The following is a 21375-nucleotide window of genomic DNA, read 5'->3' on the forward strand; positions in this document are numbered from 1 at the left end:
TTTTATTTGAAAGGCATGTTTACAAGAGAGACATGTAGTGTTATAGAGAAAGAGAGACCTTCTCCTCTCTGGTTGACTCCCCAAACGGCTGCAATAGCTGGAGCTTCTTCTGGGTCTCCTGTATGGATTCAAGGGCCCAAGAATTTAAGCCATCCCAGACTGCTTTCCCAGGATATAAGCAGGGAGCTGGATCGGAAGTGGAGCCACCAGTACTTGATTGGATACCCCCAGGGGATGCAGGTCTTTCAAGTGGAGGCCTGACTGGCTGTGCCACAGCACGGGCCCCAGTATTCATTTTATTTTTTATTTTACCTGTTAGCCATCATCTGATTCTTTTGTAATTTTACAGAAAATTATTTTTGGGGGTGTGATTGTGTAGGATATTCTCCAATGAAGGGCCAGTTTGACAGAGAAATTTGATGTTTATTGTTTGATGGTAAAGTTATGAAGTGTAAGATGTTTCTTTCATATGTATATGGAAAATTTCTTTCATGAATTTATACCTTTTTTTACTTATCTACATAGTCTCTTTTTTCAGCCTAAGTTTGTTACTTTTAAGTAAAGGATTTTCTTTCTAGGACAGGCAAAGTAACAGAATGGCAGAGGGATAGAGGGAAATGGAGAGAGATGTGTTTCCAACCATTTTATAGAAAAAAATTCATACTATTAAAAATTTGCATGGATTTTAAAGAATTTTTAGTGACAAACTTATCCCTAGTCATTTTACATGAACTTTATAAAGTATCTGTGTTTTTGTCTCAGAAAACTTTTGATTTTATATATATATGTAAATGAGTTAAAGAATACTTAAGCTTATTATTTTATACTACCCCAATTTGATAATTCTTTGCAATAGGAGTCATCTTTCCTGTCTTTTTGATGTCTGATATTGACATACCAGCCTTGTAAATGCTTCTGTTTACAAACATGTATGATGAATTGCATTTTTTGTTGTGATTTTAGCTTATTGGAGAAGCTAAAATATCAAAACAAGAGCTGAATGGACTTAAAGAGAAAATTACATTTATATGCACTACAATACTGACAGACCAACCTATCAATGACAATGAAAATCAAATTGAGGTAAATGACTCTACTGATGTGTGTGACTGAGTTGGATAGAATTGTATCTTAACTTAGAAACTTAAAAACTTTATTTTCCAAACAAAATAAACTGAAGCAAATCATTGCAATGGCAAATTATGAATTAAATTGCTAGGCTGGAATCTTGACAATATTCTTACTATCATATAGTTTGCCCTCTGCACCCACAATTTCCACAGCTATAGATTCAGCAAACTGTGCATCAGATCTATTTGAAAAAACAAAGTATTGTGTCTGACAGATTCTTCTTGTGCTTATTCTCTAAATATATAATGCTATCACTATTTCCATAACAGAGTTACTAAGTATCATTAGCAGAATAGTACTGAGTTAAAATGTAGGCATTTATGGACTGTTTGTGAATAATGCACTATTGTGCATAAGAGACTTGAACATATATGGATTTTTGCATTTGTGAGTTAGAAGGCTTGTCCTTGAACCCTTCTTTTTGTGGATGCCATGTGAGAAATGTATTGTTTAACTTTTTCTCTAAGCTCAAAGATTGACAGACCTTGAAATACATGTTAAACAGAACAATCCTAGCACTGTGTGCAAAGCTGTAGACCTTTTCGTTTGGTGCCTCAAACTCTTAAAAGTGTGAGGCAACTGAAGGATGGAAATTGTAGAGCAGAATAGATTTAAGTGGGGCTTTCCAGAGAAATATACGACACAGTCATGTGATATTTTTGTTACAGTGCTAGAAAAGTTTTCTGCAATCCAAGAAAAAACTACCCAATGCTGGGAAACGTCTCATGTTCTAATTTGAATACTTCTTAAGAATGTATTTTATCTCAGTTGAACTCCTCACTTATGTTTTCTTTTTAATACATTAAAATTTGTAATCTTTATATCAGATTGGTCATTATATAAAATATATACTTTATGTTAATGATCACTTTTATTTGTAGCAGATAATCATCTCATACAACATTTTGCCATTTTAAAATATGGATTTAGCAAGAATGAACTATTATAAGATGTTTCATTAAGAATCACTAGTTTTGGTTTTATCTTATAGAACTTAATAGCCACAACAGCCTTGCCTGGACTTTGTTGTATCCAGCAGCCAGGAACTCCATCTGAATGTCCAATCAAGGTGGCAGGGATGCTTCTACTTGCACCACCTGTTGGTGCGGCGTTTAGGGGTGAATATGGTCATGGAGGAGAACTAAGAAGTTGTTGGAATCAGGAGATGTAGTGAGGATGGGAACCCAGGCATTCAGATGAAAATATGGGCATCTCAATGGGCTTCTTAACTATTGTGCCAAATACCTACTCTAGGTAGATTTATTTAAAAAGTGTAATTGTACATCCACAAGAAATACATTTGGGCTGGTATTGTGGTACTGTAGGTGAAGCTACCACATACATGAGCATCTCATAGCTCCTTGGTGCAGTATACTTGGAAAGGCAACAGAAAGATGGCCCAATTACTTGGACCTCTGCCACCCATGTGGGAGACCCAGATGGAGGTCCTGGCTCCTGGCTTCAGAATGTTGTGATAATTTGAGTAGCAAACCCATAAATGGAAGAGTGTTTGTCTTCTCCTCTCTGTTGACTTTGAAATAAAGAAGTAAATCAATCTTAAAAGAAATAATAAATGCACTAGTGTAAGTTATTACCTTCTGTCTTTTTTTTAAATCTCTGAACACTTTCTAAAGACGGAAAATTGCTCTGCCATCCTTGGAGAAGATATTACCAATGATGACAGTGTGGAACAAGACATGACGAGTGACTCAGAAAACGGTACTCCCTTAGGTATTAAGTCAGGATTCATCTTTTTTGATAAAATGATGGCTACTTCTTTGGGTTGTTCGCCTGCAGTCCTTGTTTTTGATACACTGTGCTTTGACATGTCTGCAACACAGTGTCATTGTCTCCCTTTACATTTACCTTCAGCTGGAACACCTTCAACCAATCCCTTCAACTCCTTAGAGAGACTTGTAGTCTCCTTCCCTACTGTTCTCTTCACAGCTGATACATGTCTTCCTTACAGCAGTAAGGAAAAAATTAATACCATAATCATTTCAGTGCTTGTTTCTCTCCCTATTGTAGGCTAAACAAATGGGTAGGTGACATGCTCAAAATATGAGTGCCACGTAAAGCACTAATTCATAGCTCAAGATTTTTATTAAGTTAAATCGTTACACTACTTTGGATCATCACAGTAATTTTTACCATTACCCATTGCAGTCGACCTGTCAAAAACTGGGTTAGCTGAAGCCATTCACTGTGTTCTCAAACCAGTTCTGATGACTTTGTTGTTTTTCTTTTAGTGATATCTAGGGGCTGGCATTGTGGCACAGTGTTTCAAGGTGCCACCTGCAATGCTGGCATCAGTATGAAAACTTGTTTGAGTCCTGCCTGCCATACTTCCTTTCCAGCTTCCCGCTAAAGTAGCTAGAAAGACAGTGGGAAATGGGAGATGAAAGCACCTGTGTCCCTGCTGCCCACAAGGGAGACCTGGAGAGAGCTCTGCGTTCCTGGATGCTGTTTGTCCCAGCCCTGACTGTTGATGTGTTAGGGATGTGAAGCAGCAGAAGAAAGTTTGGTCTCTGTCTCTGGTTCTCCTTTACTCTCCCTCACTCTCTATAACTCGGCCATTCAAAGAAATACATCTTAGAAAATATTTTATTTTGAAATTGTTAGAGATTTACAGGAAATTTAAAAGTAATATAGACAGATCTCATGTTCCTTACAACAAGTTTCCTTCCTTGATAGTTCTTCCAAATGTTATGCTTTTCCCCCCCTGAACTACAGCACAAGTAATAAATACATTCATGAAGAAAGATGTGATTTTTAAATTGTGAAGGATTTTTGTATTTATTAATTTACTGAAAATGAACACTGACAGACAAAAGAAGAGATGGGTGTTGAGAGATCTTTTATTACTGATTCAGTCCCCAAATGCCCATATCAGCTGGGGTTGGACCAGACAAAAGATCAGGACTTGATCCAGGTCTCCTAAGTGGTTGGCCTGAACCCAAGAATTTGAACTTTCATCTGTTGACTCCCTGGTACATTAATAGGAAACTGGACTGGAAGTGGAAGGTGTACTTAAAATGGTGTGTGTGTGTGTGTGTGTGTGTGTGTGATACAGCGATATTATGGCAAGAGAAAATTGCTTCTCATAGTAGGCTTGTTTAGTAAGGGGAATATTGCACGATTTTAGGCTTGAAACTGACTTGTTTTGAATCTCACATTTATTATGTCCTTTTTTTCCTGTAAGTATACAACTTATAAAAAAACTGAATTTATGGGTGAGACAAATTAAAAGGTTAACAAAAAAACTAAATATAAAGTGATATTTATAACATTTCTTTTATAGTCAGTTTTAAGTTTGAAGTTTTAAGTTGGGTTTTAAAAAGCATCTCATTTAAAAATTTTAATTCACAGAATTTATATTAGTAAAGTATTGAAGGAAATATTTGAATGTCAATAATGATCATTTTTGAATAGAGAAGCATGGGTAGTTTATAATCTAATCTGTATTTTCAAAATACTACACTAAATGAGCATTATCTCCAATAATGAAACACTGTTTTATAAATAATTCTCGGGCCTGGTGCGGTGGCCTAGTCCTCACCTTGAACGCACCTGCATCCCATTTGGGCTCCGGTTCTAATCTTGGCAGCTCCACTTCCCCTCCAGCTCCCAACTTGTGCCCTGGGAAAACAGCCGAGGTTGGTATAAAGCCTTGGGATCCTGCACCCGCGTGGGAGACCTGGAGGAAGTTCCTGGCTTCTGGGTTCATATTGGCTCAGCTCTGGCCATTGTGGTCACTTGGGGAGTAAATCATTGGACAGAAGATCTTCCTCTCTGTCTCTCCTCCTCTCTGTATATCTGGTTTTGCAATAAAAATAAATAAATCTTTTAAAAAAAAAAATACTCAACATCAATTTAATAAATAATTGTTTTTAGCAGTGGAATAAGTAGCTTAACTTTTAAAATGGGTTGCAAAAGTTTTTTTAAAAGTACAGATATAGTTTTGTGTGTATTCAATCATCTATTTTTAAGATATTTACTTAAAAATTCCTTGCATTTTCATTTAAATAAGTTGTGAGTATTTTAGGATAGTTATATACTCAATACATGTAATTACTAAAATTTTTGACTTATTAGTATGATTTTGTATTTTTTCTTTTCATTAAGTTTGTGGTAGTGATTTAGTTTGTGGTAGTGAGTCATGCCACGTTTTGGAAAATATATCTTTCCTTCATTCTATCATCAAATAATACACTGATTTTGAAGCACTCAGATTATTTAGAATTGTTAGTTTTCATTTTTATAGATTACTGTAGGTGAATTAGCAGTTGAAGGTAGGTTAAAGTTTATACTTTTCTCTCAGACATAGTTTGGTTTAAGTCTAGAGGACATCTGAGTATTTATTAGCCAAAAGGCCTAAATTCCTTGTATGATTTATAACACATATTATGTTTAAGCCTAAAAGTTATTGCTGAATAGAAATATAATACTATTGAGAGGCAAATTCTTTACTAGATAAAATGGATATTACTGATTGTTATGGAAATAGTTTAAGGAACTATTGAAAAAAATGCTTTTAAAAGCCTTTTTTAATGCATTTTAGCTTCTAGGTTGAATAATAGATGCTAAATTCAATGGGGGTTTTTGAGGATTGTATAAGAAAATATGAAACAAATATTTAAAATAGTAGATCTAGATCTTTAAACTATTGAAAATCATTAGATGTTCTATTGTTGGAGCCATTTTAATTTTGTTAATTTTGTCATTAACTTATTAATTTGGTAACTTTTGCCCTCAGATGTTAGTGTGTAACTTAAAATATTCCTTCTGTTATGACCTAAAATTTTCTTTAGAACATATTGAAAATCATCTGACTGAACAAATACCTTTGAAGTCAGAAGGGACACAATTTGGAAGTGAAATTGGGACACATCCGCAGGAAGTCCCAGTGATGACTGAAGTATATCAAGGAAATGACATGATGCCATGCAGGTAATAAAAATCATTGCCAACTCCATTGGATGACAAGTAAAATAGCCTTTGAAAGCATAGTCATATATTGTATGTTCAAATTTCTGTGATTACTGAATATTCTTAATTTATGATTAGATTTGCTCATTCATTTTTTAGGGTGGAATACTGTTCACCCATTGGAAAGTCTGATATTCTACCATCTGCAAGAAAGTGGTCCCAAACCATCTACCATTATGCTCACTGAAAAAAAAGCCAGTACCAAAGGGAACATGTGTTTTCTCTGATATAAAGAAACTTTCATGCAACATAGAAGTTAAATAGCTATATAGATAAACATGTATATACATACATTCCCTCTGATGAACTGTGGAATGGAGCGTAGCATAGTGGGAAGTGAAGATCCACTGCACAGTGTGTCTCTACTCCTGAATAAAAGAACTCTCAATGAAAGTAGTTAAATATACCTTGATAATAGGATGCTGGACTTTCTACCATTGTCTATACCTACAATGTGTGATACATTTAAATTGCAGAATGTTGGATGTGTGATTGTTGCTGAAGGGCCATACTGTTGTAATAACATGGGGGAAAATGGTGGGGAGGGGGACTGGGTAGTGGGAGGGTGGAAAGCATGTGCCTATGGAACCATAAAAATAAAACACACGTATGCTTGTGTGTGTACACACACACACACACACACACACACACACATATATATATATATATATATATATATTATAAATTTAAAAAATATTATTTCACCTTAAGATAGTTTCTTTAAGAGAGAAACTGGGGCAGATAACAGAAAGTGTTGAAAGTACTATTGGAAGTTTTGAACTAGTTCATAAAATCTTATGTAATTTCTAGGAATTGGCTATTCAGTATGTGATTGCCTTAAATTAAATGATATTTGAGACTACATCAGGGAATCTGAGCATGTCTGGTTTCAGTATCCTTTATACACATCTCCAATGTATGGAGTATCTCATTTAGAAAATTTTAAGTGTCAGTTAAATTTTAAATCCCTTATACACAACTCCAATATATGGCAAACTGATTCCTGTACCCTGTGCGAATTGTTCCTATGGAAGTATTCCTTGTCTTCATTAACTAAAAGGAGTTAATTTGCCTAATTGATCAGGGTGACTTCCTAAGCCATTACTGGCTTCTGTTTTGTTATATCCTGTATTGATAGGTATTTTATGGCTTTATTTAAAATACTGGAAAGGAACTTCTTAGGAAGGAAGAATTATTTTTGGCTAATATGCTGTAGGTATAGTGTCCAAATTAAGTAGCCTCATAGGTTCAGAATCTGGTGAAGAGAGAGAACAGTGGAGGGCTATTCATTACACAGTGGATGATGAAGCAGAGATGGGACGCATGCTCTGCTTTTATCCCCCATCCTCTCTAGAGGATTGCCTTCCCAGGCTGACCTTAGGCCTCTCATGTTCAACTAACTCCTAGATTACATGATTAAATTGATTGATTATGTTAATGGCTTTTAAAAACTGTTTCCACATGTAAGGTAAGTTTCATGATAGAACTCTTTTATTATTAAGTTATCTCAGTGTCTAATGCTGTGTAGGACACATTGTAGATATTCAATAAATATTTCTGATTGTATAAATAAATATGCTTAGTACATTTATATATTGGAGAAAGTGTGTGTGTGTGTGTATGTGTGTTGATGTCTGAATGTAGAAGTATAGGGAATTCCTTTGAGTTAATGTATTTGGAGAATCATATTTTCTATTTGTTAAGATTTAGTTTTATTTATTTGAAGGTAGAGTTACAGAGAGGGAGAGTGAGAATTAATCTTCCATCATCTGGTTCACTCTCCACGGGGATACAGTGGTCAGGAACTCAGATTCCAGGAGGTGACAATGGCCAGGAACTCAGATTTTTTCAGGTTTTCCATGTGGCTTCAGGGGCCCAACCACTGGTACTATCTTCTGATGCTTTCCCAGGTGCATTAGCAGGGAGCTGAATTGCAAGTGGAGCAGCCAGGTCTCCAACTAGCACTGATATGGGATGTTGGTGTCACAGGCCACAGTGCCAGGCCCAGAGACTCTGATTTGCAAATATCTCTATTAGCCCATGTTTTCCATCATAAAATGCAACATTTTAAGGCCTCACTTGTTGCTTAATAGAAGTCATTCCTGTCTTGTCATTATTTTTAGGTTCCGTTTTATAAAACTCCCTGCTTGCTAAAATTTGTTTGTAATTTAACATTATTAGTATCAACTGAGCTTTTGTGTACCTGCTGATAACTACAATAAATTTGAGCTACTTAGTGCACATATGTATTTCCACCTGAGATGAGTAAGGCAGCCTTGTTCCAATCCTCATTGTATAAGCAAGTATGTTTTTCATAGTATGTGTAGTGCCACATTTTGGTGTGTGTTAGTCATTTAGGTGTTTATGATGATCCCAATCGTAGTGCTGAAATGATGTTTAGTGTTCCTAAGCATAAGAAGGATATGTTTTTTTTTTTGGTTGGGTTTTTGGAGATAGTATATGTGTCAGACACATTTTATTTAGGCCTTAGCTACAGATCTGTAGAGTGTGAGCTCATGTTAATAAGTCAATAATATATTAATGTATTGATACTGAAGTAAACATATAACAATGGTAGAAATGGTTGACTGATGAACGTATTCTGGTTAGAAACTATCAAGAATTTGCCGGTATCGCTTCTCAGCCTTTTGACTAAGATCAAGGGAAGAAATTTGCCTGTATTTTCCTTATGAGCAAAGGTACAATATTTGGCACTTAAGAATTTTACTTCAAGAACAGATTTATTTATTAAAACTTTAGGGGCCTGGCACCATGGCCTAGCGGCCAAAGTCCTCGACTTGAACACACCTGCATCCCATATGGGTGCCGGTTCTAATCCCGGCAGCTCCACTTCGCATTCAGCTCCTTGCTTGTGGCCTGGGAAAGCAGTCGAGGACAGCCCAATACTTTGGGACCCTGCACCCGTGTGGGAGACCTGGAAGAGGTTCCAGGTTCCCGGCTTTCGGATCGGCACAGCACCGGCCGTTGTGCTCACTTGGGGAGTGAACCATTGGACGCAAGACCTTCCTCTCTGTCTCTCCTCCTCTCTGTATATCTGACTTTGTAATAAAATAAATAAATATTTAAAAAAAATTCTAGTTTTAATGTGGGGTGAGATAGGGACCTTTTTATAAGATTTATATATTTGATAGGCAGAATTAGTGATGGAGGGAGAAAGAAAGGAAGAGAGAATGAGAATGAGAGTTGTATTTTCCATTCTATTCCCCCAAAACCCTGTAGGCCAACTCGTTGGTCCCAAGGAAAGAGATTGAATATCTGCTGGTATATTTCTAGGGAAGCTGAAATAAGGAGAACTGATTGCAGGCCAAAGCCAGGAGTTGCAGCTGGACTCCCCTGTGGGTGAAAGGAGTGGAAGCATTTCTGCCTTCACTCTGCTTTCCCCAGTCCATTGGAAGGCAGCTGGATCTCAAGCAACTGGGAAATGAGCCAGCATTCATATGAGATGCTGGCTTTACAGGTGTCACTTTATCTGCTGCATCACAGTGTCGTCTTCAGTGACTTTGTAGAATGTAACTGGCACAAATAAGGAGAAGTCTGTTGTATATATCTGGAAAATTGTAGGGAGTAAACTAGGATGGTTGGTGGCTAGTTAGGTTCATTCACTGTCAAATTGTAATACCTCAACACCAGCTTTGGATTCAATTCAGCATTTAAAAAATCTCTGCAATTCATCATGTACCTCTTCCATATGGGATTCTTCAGGACATGAAAAAAATGACTAAATGGATTAGTTGTAGTATAGCTGCCATGTTTCAGTTAGGAAAATCTGGAACAGGTCCTTCATTTTATATGCATGAAATATAACTAAATGATTTGGATGTTGGATTATGAGAGGTGCAAAAAAATACTTATGAATGCACCACTGGGATGAGCACAATGTATGCTGTTGATTACTGAATCTAAAGATGATGTTTTCAAGATTTATTTATTCATTTTATTACAAAGTCAGATATACAGAGAGGAGGAGAGACAGAGAGGAAGATCTTGCATCCGATGATTCACCCCCCAGGTAACCGCAGTGGCTGGTGCTGTGCCGATCCGAAGCCGATCCGAAGTCTCCCACACGGGTGCAGGGTCCCAAAGTCTTGGGCCATCCTCGACTGCTTTCCCAGGTCACAAGCAGGGAGCTGGATGGGAAGTGGAGCTGCCGGGTTTAGAACCGGTGCCCATATGGGATGCAGGTGTGTTCAAGTCGAGGACTTTGGCCGCTAGGCCATGGTGCCGGGCCCCAAGATGATGTTATAAAATTTCCAAGAGAAAGGTGTTTTTTTTGTAGATTTTAAGAAGTGGATTCTGGATATGTGTGGTTTTTAGAGTGTGATTTCACTTAATCATATTGGAATGTTTTGAATTTCCCAAAATATTATACCTCATTCTTGCCCTCAGCTGTTTACTACTGAGATTCAATGGATGTTGCTGCTGACAGTTTTCTGGAGCTAAAATGGAGAGTTGGTAGTGCTGACAAAATGTTAAATTGTTGCATACATATGGTATAATTTAGCCTCATTAGCATTCTCTATGCTGGATTGATATTTCTTACTACTGTATTGGAAATATTACTAGTATATTACTAGCACTTTTCCAAATTTATTGTTGGAGAGACTGAAAGGCTAGAACCTGATAGTTAGGTGTGCTGCTTTAAATATTTGAAGTAAGATACGACCATGTATTGGTCATATCATCAGGGTTTCTTTTGCATTGATACTCTAATAGGCCCTTTCAAAATCAAGAAGAGGGTACATAGATCTCTTGTCTCATTGGAACAGGTGTCAATTAATGACCATCTGCAGGCTATGGAGTCTTCAAAAACACTCTTTTCTCCCATATCCATTTTCATGATAAGTTGTTTCCTAATGAAGTGATTTCATTTTTTTATACTCGCATGATGCTTCATATATAGTATCTCTTTTTTTAAAAGATTGTATTATTATTGGAAAGCCGGATATACAGAGAGGAGGAGAGATAGAGAGGAAGATCTTCCATCCGATGTTTCACTCCCCAAGTGAGCCCCATCGGGCCGGTACGCGCCAATCTGATGCCAGGACCAGGAACCTCTTCCGGGTCTCCCACGTGGGTGCAGGGTCCCAAAGCTTTGGGCCGTCCTCGACTGCTTTCCCAGGCCACAAGCAGGGAGCTGGATGGGAAGTGGAGCTGCCGGGATTAGCACCGGCGCCCGTTTGGGATGCAGGTGTGTTCAAGGCGAGGACTTTAGCCGCTAGGCCACGCGGCTGGGCCCTGTAGTATCTCTTTCTAACCAGTATTTGCTATAGTGTGTAGGATGTAATACATTTATGAATCTCCCTCAGGATTTCTTCCATAGTTAAGTCACTAAAATTCAATCCAGATGGATAGTGTAGTATCAAAGAATCACTACCTGTGAGCCCTGCATGTGGATCAAATCACAGTCATGCATTGCACACTGTTGTTTGGGTCAGACAATATATATGTGGGTGGTCCCTAAAGTTTAAATTACCTGGTGACATGATACCTATGTCCAATTTAGTGTATTTTCACTGTTCTATAGGCACAGAGATTCCCGCTTCATACCTCATTCTGAACTGTATTATAACAATAGTATCCTATAGCAACAATCACAAGTCTGTGATTCTTCTATTTAAGTTTATCTTGGCTTTGTAGGTATAGACAATGCTAGAAAGTCTCATATGCTATTGTCAAAGTATATTTAACAGTTTCATTGTGAGTTCTTTTATTGAGGAGAAGAGGTGCATATTGGAAAGTATCTGCAATGATAAATATATGTATGTATATGTTAGCCTAAATATTGATCTGGTATTTTGCGTGAAGGTTGACATATCAGAGAGAATATGTGATGTTTGTCCTTTGGGGATTGACTTATTTCACTGAGAATAATGGTCTCTAGCTGAGACCATTTTGCAGCAAATGGTAGAATTTGATTCATTTCGGTGTCTGAGTATTATTCCATGTAGTAGATCTGCCACAGTTTCTTTATCCATCTTTTGAAAGGCATCTGGATTATTTCCATGCCTTCACTTGTATGGATCATGCTGCTATAAATATAGGGTTGCAGGTCACTTTTTCATACGCAGATTTCACATTATTTGGATTTTTTCTCAGTATTGGACTAGCTGGACAATATGGTAGATTCACTTTCAGTTGTCCTAATACTCTGCATACTGACTGACAAAGTGGTGGCACTAGGTTGCATTCCCAGCAACGGTGAAACAGGGTACCATGCTTCCCACATCCATGCCAGCACCTGTTGTGAATAGATTGACAAATATAGACCATTCTCACTGGTATTTGCTGGAATGGTAATGTGGTTTTTATTGGCATTTCCTGAATAAATAGGGAACAGAACCCTTGGAGCCTGTGCCACACTGGGGACCCTAGGATGGCATTGGAGGGCCATGCCCTATCCCCAGGTACTGAAGCAGTTGAGAGTATAGGTGTTGCTCCCCTCCCATTCCCTGTTTTCCAAGACACAGAAAGTAGAAAAAATTTGAAACAATGGTCTCATCTACTTTCCCCTAACCCAGGACGCTTCCCACCCTAATTGACTATGTAAACAAAATAAAAAAGAAAATGTATATAAAGAAAAAAAATTTATTGCATTTATCATGATACAAGACCTGACTTAGTTTCTTGCATTCATATGTATATATATGAATTAAACAATATATATATTGTTTAATGGATTGTTGTATTTTTGTGGTGCTGTTTCACTCTTTAAGCAAGATCATTACATGTAAGGCCTAAGGATAGATTCTGGTACAATCTCAGGGCTTCAAAAGCCACTTATCATTGCAAGAAGTATGCACACTAATAAAAATATTACTGATGATACTACTAACATAATTAACTTTGGGTACAGTATGATTTTGTTACTTTCTGATCAGACCCAGAAGCCAACTCAAGATTTAAAACTGATATAAAATGATTCATTTTCTTTTTTTTTAGTTGATTTTTTACAATTATTTATTATTTTTAATTCATTAATTACATTGTATTATGTGACACAGTTTCATAGGTACTTGGGTTCTCCCCACCCCTCCCCAAACCCTCCCATCATGGTGGATTCCTCCACCTTGTTGCATAACCACAGCTCAAGTTCAGTTGAGATTCCCCCATTGCAAGCGTATACCAAACATAGAGTCCAGCATCTTATTGTCCAGTCAAGTTCAACGGCTTCTTAGGTATACCCTCTCTGGTCTGAAGACAGAGTCAGCAGAGTATCATCCCAGTCAATTAAAAGCTCCAACATACCATCAGCAAAAATTTACATCATTATGGAATTAATTGACATAGTAATGAGTAACCAATATGTTAAAAGCAAATGCGAGTTCCTAGCCACCTTCTGTGACCACCTCATTGACATTTCAATTTTAGTTTATACACAACATATAACATTCATAACATGTTATACATAACATCATATCATCTTAAATTAAGGCAAACATGTGGTATTTAACCTTTTGGGATTGGTTCATTTCCTTTAGCATTATGGTTTCCAGTTTGGCCCATTTGGCCACAAAGAACTGCATTTTGTTTTTTTTAATAGCTGAGTAGTATTCCATGGAGTAGATGAACCATAGCTTTCTTATCCAATCCTCTGCTGATGGGCATTTTGGCTGCTTCCATGTTTTTGCAATTACTGATTGTGCTGCTATGAACATAGGAGTGCATGTTGGTTTCTCATAAAACAATTGTTCTGGATATATTCCTAGGAGTGCTATTGCTGGATCATACGGTATGTTGATTTTGAATTGTTTGAATATTCTCCATACTGATTTCCATAGAGGCTGTACCAGCCTGCAGCCCCACCAGCAGTGGAGTAGGGATCCCTTTTCCCCGCAACCTCGCCAACAAGTGTTGTTGGTGCTTTTATTCATGTGGGCCAGTCTTACTGGCGTTAGGTGGTACCTCATTGATGTTTTAATTTGGATTTCCCTTATTGCCAGGGAACTTGAGCATTTTTTCATATGTTTATTTGCCATTTGGGTTTGTTCCTTTGTGAAGTGTTTGCCCATTTCCCGTGCCCATTTCTTGAGTGGCTTGTTTGTTTTGACATTTTGGTTGTTTTGTAGCTCTTTGTATATTCTGGAGATTAGCCCTCTATCACCTATGTCGTGTGCGAAGATTTTCTCCCATTCTGTGGGTTGCCTTTTTACTTTGTTGATTGTTTCTCTAGCTGTACAGAAGCTTCTTAGTTTGATGAGGTCCCAATTGTTTATTTTGGTCTCGATTTCTACTGCTTTTGGAGTCTTTTTTAGGAAGTGAGGGCCTACCCCTAAGTGTTGCAGTGTGTTTCCAACATTTTCTTCCAACAGTTTGAAGGTTTCTGGATGTAGGTTTAGATCTGTTATCGATTTAGATCTGATCTTAGTGTATGGTGAGAGATGTGGATCTATCTTTTTTTTTCTGCATTCTATTAACCAGTTGTCCCAACAGCATTTATTGAGCAGACCTTCCCATTTGCCTGGGTTGTCATTTGTCTTTTTGTCAAAGATTATTTGGCTGTACCTGTTTGGGTTCCCATCTGGTGTTTCTATTCTGCTCCATTGATCTTCCTCTCTATCTTTGTGCCAGTACCAGGCTGTTTTGATAACCACTGCTCTATAGTATGTCCAGAGGTCCGGGACTGTGATTCCCCCTGCTAACTTCCTGTTCTTCAGGATGGTTCTGGCTATTTGTGTTTTTTTGTGTTTCCAGATGAACCTTTGGATCATTGCTTCCAGATCTGTGAAGAATGTTTTGGGCAATTTGATTGGGATTGCGTTGAATGTATATATTGCTTTTGGCAGTATAGACATTTTAATGATATTGATTTTACCTATCCAGGAGCATGGGATGTTACTCTATCTTTTGAGGTCTTGTTCAATTTCTTTTTTCAGTAGTTTGTGGTTTTCTTCAAATAGGTCTCTTAGATTTAGGTTAGATTTATTCCCAGATATTTCATACTTTTCTCTGTTATTTTGAATGGTATCTTGTTGGTTAGATCTTATTTGAAAATCAGCATTAGAGCGAGGGAGAGGGACCTTGCATCTGCTGGTTGATACTTCACATACCTGCAGCAGCCAGCACTGTGCCTGGCTGAGGAGCTGCATGAGGGATTCCCACATCATTAACCACCAATCTAAAATGACTTAAACATGGTTTATTGTGACTTACTCCTGTGTAACAAATATAATGTTGATTTATATGGGAAGTCTGGATAAATGTTACGTATTCTCATAATTTCATTTTTGCACCTTTTAAATTAATTTCTATGTGAAATTCCTACACAAAACTTTGGCATCTGTTGTGATAGCAGTAGTATTTTAGATGGTTTGCATTAAAATTTGAGTTTATAATGTTAAATACTGTGTTTACATAGCAGTTTTATGCCGTGTTTGTAATGATAAGTATGGAAATACTTTTGGGAATCACCAATTTTGATATAGTTCAGCAATAAAATTCAATAAAATTGTTTTATGATGCATATTAAGGGAAATGTGTAATATTTTGCTTAAGGAAATTGCTGGTAGAAGAAAATTGCCAACTAAAGAAAGAAGATCATATTTTCAAAGTGGCTGATAATCTTAACTGTGAAACGGCAGCAGTCAACAGTTACCGGTATTAAATGCTTTTTCTTTTGTGAGTTGGAGAGTAGCTAAAATCTCACTACCAGAAAAATCAGAGAAAATGCACAATCAGTTAACACTATTTGGATAGGTATATGAAATTTTTAAAAATTTATTCAATTTTCTTGGAAAGGCAGATTTACAGAGAGGAGATACAAAGAGTAAAGATCTTTCATCGGCTGGTTCACTCAAGTAGCTGCAATAGCCGGAGCTGAGCTGATCCAAAACCAGAAGCTTTCTGAGTCTTCCACATGGTTGTAGGGTCCCAAGGCTTTGAGCCACCCTTCTTTTCCAGGCCACAGGTAGAGAGCTGGGTGGGAAGTGGAGCAGCTGAGATAGGAACTGCTGCCCATATAGGATCCCTATGATTTGCAAGGTGAAGATTTAGCCATCACACTAGGCTGTTTAAAAGTCTCTTTTCATTTATTTACTTTATTTGAAAGTTAGAGGTACAGAAAGACAGATAAAAGTTAGATTGGCTTGGCCACATGACCAGAAATAGAGCTCCTGTAATCTGAATGAGTGGCCTATATGAGATTATGAGATTATGGTGCCTCAGAGGGAGACTTATCCCATTATGCCACGGAGTCCGCTTTGTTTACAAGATTTTAAGTCCAGCTTTAACCTTGGATCCTTCTTCAGTTGACCCAAGGAAATAATGTAAAAGCTATAGACAAAAGACAAGATTCAGCTCTATGTGAATAGTTGTGCATGACACAAAAAGCAAAGTTGGATTTTATCTGAAAGATTAAGCTTGATAGTCTTTTTTAATTGATTCATGTATTTGAAAGGCAGTGAACAGAAATGAGGAGAAACATGGAGCAAGGAACAATTAGAGAAAGGATGAATGAATGAGTCTTTTACCTGCTGACTCATTCCCAATGACCACAGCTGTGGGTGGGACAGTCCGAAACAAGGAGCCAGAAGCTTCCTGAGGATCTCCTACATGGGCCCAAACACGTAAACCATCTTTCTCTACGCTCCCAGGCACGTTAGCAGGGAGCTTGATAATGTGGGGCAGGTGGAACTCAAATGAGTGCCCATGCGAGATTTGGGTGATGCAATAGCATAGCAGCCTTTGACCACTTCGTCACTGTGCTGTCCCCATCATTTTAATCTTGCAAAGGTAATGAATAACATTTGTCAAATAGAGGACATTAATTTTCTATGATCACATGAAGATTTCAGATGTCCAAATAAGCCTCCCTTGATCAGACTTAAAGCAGATATACACACAGTCCAAATCTTGGGATGACCTTTGTTTCAGGAGTGCCTAAATACTAGAATATTAACATCAGATCATGTTTTTTTGGAGAACGTGATAATTCCTCATGTTTATTTCTCAATATATATAGTTTTGGGAGTTTTTTGCTAAGAATAGAAAACTCTTGATGTAAATAATGTTTTATGAGTGCCCAGGGTATTGTGCTTATACATTAATGTAAAAATAATTTTTTTTCATAGATGGAGAGTCAAAGACCTTGAACAAGAATTGGAAAGAACAATTGATTATTTTCAATTTCAGGTATGTGTGTGTGCATGCACATGTGTGTACCATTCATTATTACCAGGTACAGGTGTGTGTGTGTTCATGTGTGTACCATTCTTTATTACCAGGTACAGGTGTGTGTGTCTCTGTGTGTGCGTACATGCTGTGTGTACCATTCATTATAAACAGGTACAGTGTGTGTGTGCACACGTGCATGTGTGTATCATTCTTTATTACCAGCTGCAGGTGTGTGTTCATGTGTGTACCATTCATTATTACCAGGTATACATATGTGTGTGCATACATGCATGCATGTACCACTCTTTACTATCAGGTACAGGAGTATGTGTATGTGTGTGTGCACATGTGCATGCATGCACCATTCTTTATTACCAAGTACAGCTATGTGTGTGTGCACATACATGCATGCATGTGTCATTCATTATAATCATGTTTAGGTATTGTGTACATGTGTGCAAGCACATGCATATATGTAGGTCCTAACACCTGAGTGTTGAATCAAAAGAGAAAATGAATTGCTCCATCAGACTTAAAGCAGATATACACACAGAATGTCACATGTGGCTAAGACATTTCAACAGTTTCAGGATTTCAAAGAGCTTGACACAAGAATTCTTAGGTATCATGTCTCCTGCTTTATTGTAAAAGTACATTAGATTTCACAAGTGAAAATTATTGACCAAAGAACCTAAAGTGGAAGTGTACTAATTATATTTTAATTGTCTTCACATATGCCTATAATACGTGATGTGTACATGAAAATTTGCACAATATTGTTGTTACTGATGTTAGTGATATTTGGAATAGTTTTGACTTGAGTTATTTCCTAAGCAAATGATAGGTATGTTTTTATACAAGAAAAGTATACATTTAAAATATTCTGTTTTTCAGATTATTTATTTGAAGAAAAATGCAAATGACAATTGGGTAAGTATCAAATTCCCATAAAACTTTTTACCTTTTATAAATCAAGTTATGATTTTACTTCTAGAAGATAATACTGAGCAACTAAATTGAAGAAAATAAATTACTATGTAAAAGAATCACTTTATTCTAATTGCACCAAAAGTGGAATTGCCCTTCTTGTGAGAATTAACACATTGACCAATCCATACAGTCTAGTTTTAGCACGTTGCTGTTTCGAAAGGAACCTATACTGTCCGCAAGGGTCAGAAGGATGTGATGTGCATATACAAAGATCATGGTCACAGATTCACATTTTTGGGGCATTGGATTACCCCTTGTTATTTATGAAGAAACAAAGTTCTCTGAATCATTTTAATCGTTTGTAAACAATGGGGTGGATAAAGCGCTAAGTTAACTAAGCCCCTTCTAGTTCTAAAATTCAGAGTTCTTTAAATATTTGTTGAGTTACTCACTACATATTAAGAAGTGGATGATTGTGAACACTGGTCTGTGCTGCAGAGAAACTGCATGAGGTTATGAGGTGTCTTTCGGGGAGTCCCTGACACAGAGAGGTGGGGGAGGCTACTTTTACACCTTTTAATGTTCTAGGCACTGTACTTGAAAATAGTGTGAAATAACATCCATTAAGTCCACTTAATAACTGTGAAGTAGATTTTATTATTACAGATTTTATAGATGAGACAACAGCCCAAGGTCACATGACTAGGAAGTGAAAAGTAGAGGTTGCAATCCTGATCTTTCAGAGCCGAAGTCTTGTGCATTTTCTGTCACTTTGCATTGAATTTATTATTTAGTAAGCTTGACTTTAAGTTAAAAGATACAGAAAGTGTGCCATCTAGATTTCAATGAAGCAGTATTTGTCACATCCACTACAAATAGCATATACTTACCTAAAGTTCAGATCAGGGCAGTTATTTGACCTAGCATTTTGGATGCCAGTTAGAATGCCTGCATCACATACAGGGTATTTCTCTTGAACTGTTCCTTCAATTTCCTTACTTCCATCTTTGCCCTGGCCCAGTTCCAGCTCATGTTGGATTTGGGAAGTGAAGCAGAGTATAAGAAGTTTATTCCATCAATCTGCCTCCTCACATAAATAAACATGGCAACCCAAATTCAGATGATGTACAAAGCATGCATTTACACACATTTTGAAAATATTTCTAAGATTTGTTTTTATTTGAATGATAGAGGGGGATGCAGAGAAAGACATTGAGCATTCTTCCATCGGCTGGTTAACTGTCCAAAATGGCACAAAATGTGTCTAGATCTGATGGTATCCAGGATCTAGGAACTCCCCATGCAATCTCCTATGTGGTTGCAATGAGCCATCATTTCTTGCCTCTAGATCAGGAAGCTCTGAATGAAACTTAGAGTAGCTGTGACTTGAACCAGGTTCTCTGATATGGATGTTGTCTCTAGTCCTGTGGTGCCATGAGGATTACTAAAAGCTCATATGAGCATTTCACAAAAAGTGGAGTACATTATATCCTATCTTTGTAGCCTTATTTCTTAATGTGTTACAGGTGTATTTTTGCCTTTCTAAAACCGTTTTTATATCATTTTATGCTACAATTCCATAGGCCCTGAGATTTCCCTTACCCCTTTCCCAAGTTCCCTTCCCCTACTGAGTTCTCCTATATTATTACTATAACACGTAATGCATAAACAGCCATATGTCCATCATTGTAGGCATGGACCATGGCAAGGAGCCCAACTTTGTAGCCTTATTTCTTAATGTGTTACAGGTATTTTTTAAACAAATATTTCATAATTTATTTTAGCAAGTCATGTTCAATTAATCTGTTTTTCATTTTTTCTCTTGTAATTTCAAATAATTTTGGTTTCACATATCAATAGTTCAGTAGTTTATTTTAGTAATTATCTTTGGCATAATTTCTTAATAAAAATTTGTTATTACATGTAGGAATAATATTTACACATGTATTTTTATATGATGGTGAGGTTTACAAATAAGTGATTCATTTTGTAAATATTTATGTGGTTTATTTGTCCAAGCTGTTTCTACCATGCAGTTCACTTTTTAATAAATATCAGAGTAATTACTTTTATTTTTTAAAAATGCAGACTAACTTCTTTTTATTTGTAATAAATTATAAATTAAGTGACTTTAACTATACTTATGTGATAAGCCTAGTGAATCATATGGTTTTTCCAGTCCAAAGTTTCACAAAATGATTGTGCAAATGATCTGGAGATCTCTCAGAATGGGGTTAACCTTACACATGAATGGTTGTGATTATTGCATGCTGTTGATATTCACTTGGTTGTGCAAGCTTTGTTCTCTGTAACATTTGATTTTATCTTTACCTCGTACTGAATAAAATGGGATATGATTTATGCAGCGCCATGAACTTACTGGAAGTACAACATGCATTGATAATTTCATCTATTTTTTAAAATAGCATTTAGCCACATGCTGCAAAACTGTTTTAGACCTTTATGATTTCACAGAATCATAGTGAATTTTCTATAGCGATGATCTCCTTGAGGCTAATATACAAAGCTGCCATGTGTAATGATTCTGAGTCTCTGTTGCCATTGCCTGAAGCTTGCATCCTCCCACATTGCCCTTAGCATATTACTTGACTAATCAAACAGTCCTCCATCTCACATCAGAGAGCAGCATTCATTGGCAAGTGCACAAGTCATCTCCAGTTTTAGGCCCATGTCATCTGCTTACCTGAAATATTTCCTTTTCCAAAAGATCCTTCAACTCAAAATGTTTTATCTGCATTTCATTTCAGGGGATGCATACATTGACAGCGATATTTGTATGCTGTAGGATGTTCATGCTCATTTTCATCTAACATTTGTCTGCATGTTTCTCCATCTTTTGTTATTTTTCAGTGGGCAGCTCGGTTTGCCGAGAGAGAACTCCATGACTTAAAGAAAGAGTATGTTTGTAAAAGGAAAAGGTAAGTTTCTTAATGGTAACACTTAACAACTTTTAGCTCTTTTATTGTTACTTTCTTGATTAGATAATATTATAGGCTAAATAATGAAATTTCAGTGATTCCAGCATTTTTTTCATTGTAAAGTATTTACATTTTTTTAAATGCTTAGATTAACTGACATATAAGTTGAAAGAAACTTCATTGATTTTTATGTATACTTTTATGTTTTTCAGTATTTAATATGGCCTAAGCTAGTCATTTATTGTAGGATTACTAA

General features: G+C 36.8%; 2 long non-coding RNA genes across 2 annotated transcripts; both read left to right on the forward strand.

Moving 5' to 3' along the window:
• Window positions 1-1031: 1031 nt before the first annotated feature.
• Window positions 1032-6076, forward strand: LOC131478323 (uncharacterized). Its single transcript, XR_009244412.1, has 3 exons — window positions 1032-1083; window positions 2766-2850; window positions 5943-6076. It is a non-coding gene; the product is annotated as an uncharacterized LOC131478323 (long non-coding RNA).
• Window positions 6077-15693: 9617 nt separating this feature from the next.
• Window positions 15694-21118, forward strand: LOC131478360 (uncharacterized). The gene is made up of 4 exons (XR_009244426.1): window positions 15694-15735; window positions 17208-17268; window positions 18145-18180; window positions 21052-21118. It is a non-coding gene; the product is annotated as an uncharacterized LOC131478360 (long non-coding RNA).
• Window positions 21119-21375: the final 257 nt, after the last annotated feature.

Source organism: Ochotona princeps, chromosome 30 (genome assembly GCF_030435755.1).
Source record: "Ochotona princeps isolate mOchPri1 chromosome 30, mOchPri1.hap1, whole genome shotgun sequence".
Classification (NCBI taxonomy): Eukaryota; Metazoa; Chordata; class Mammalia; order Lagomorpha; family Ochotonidae; genus Ochotona; species Ochotona princeps.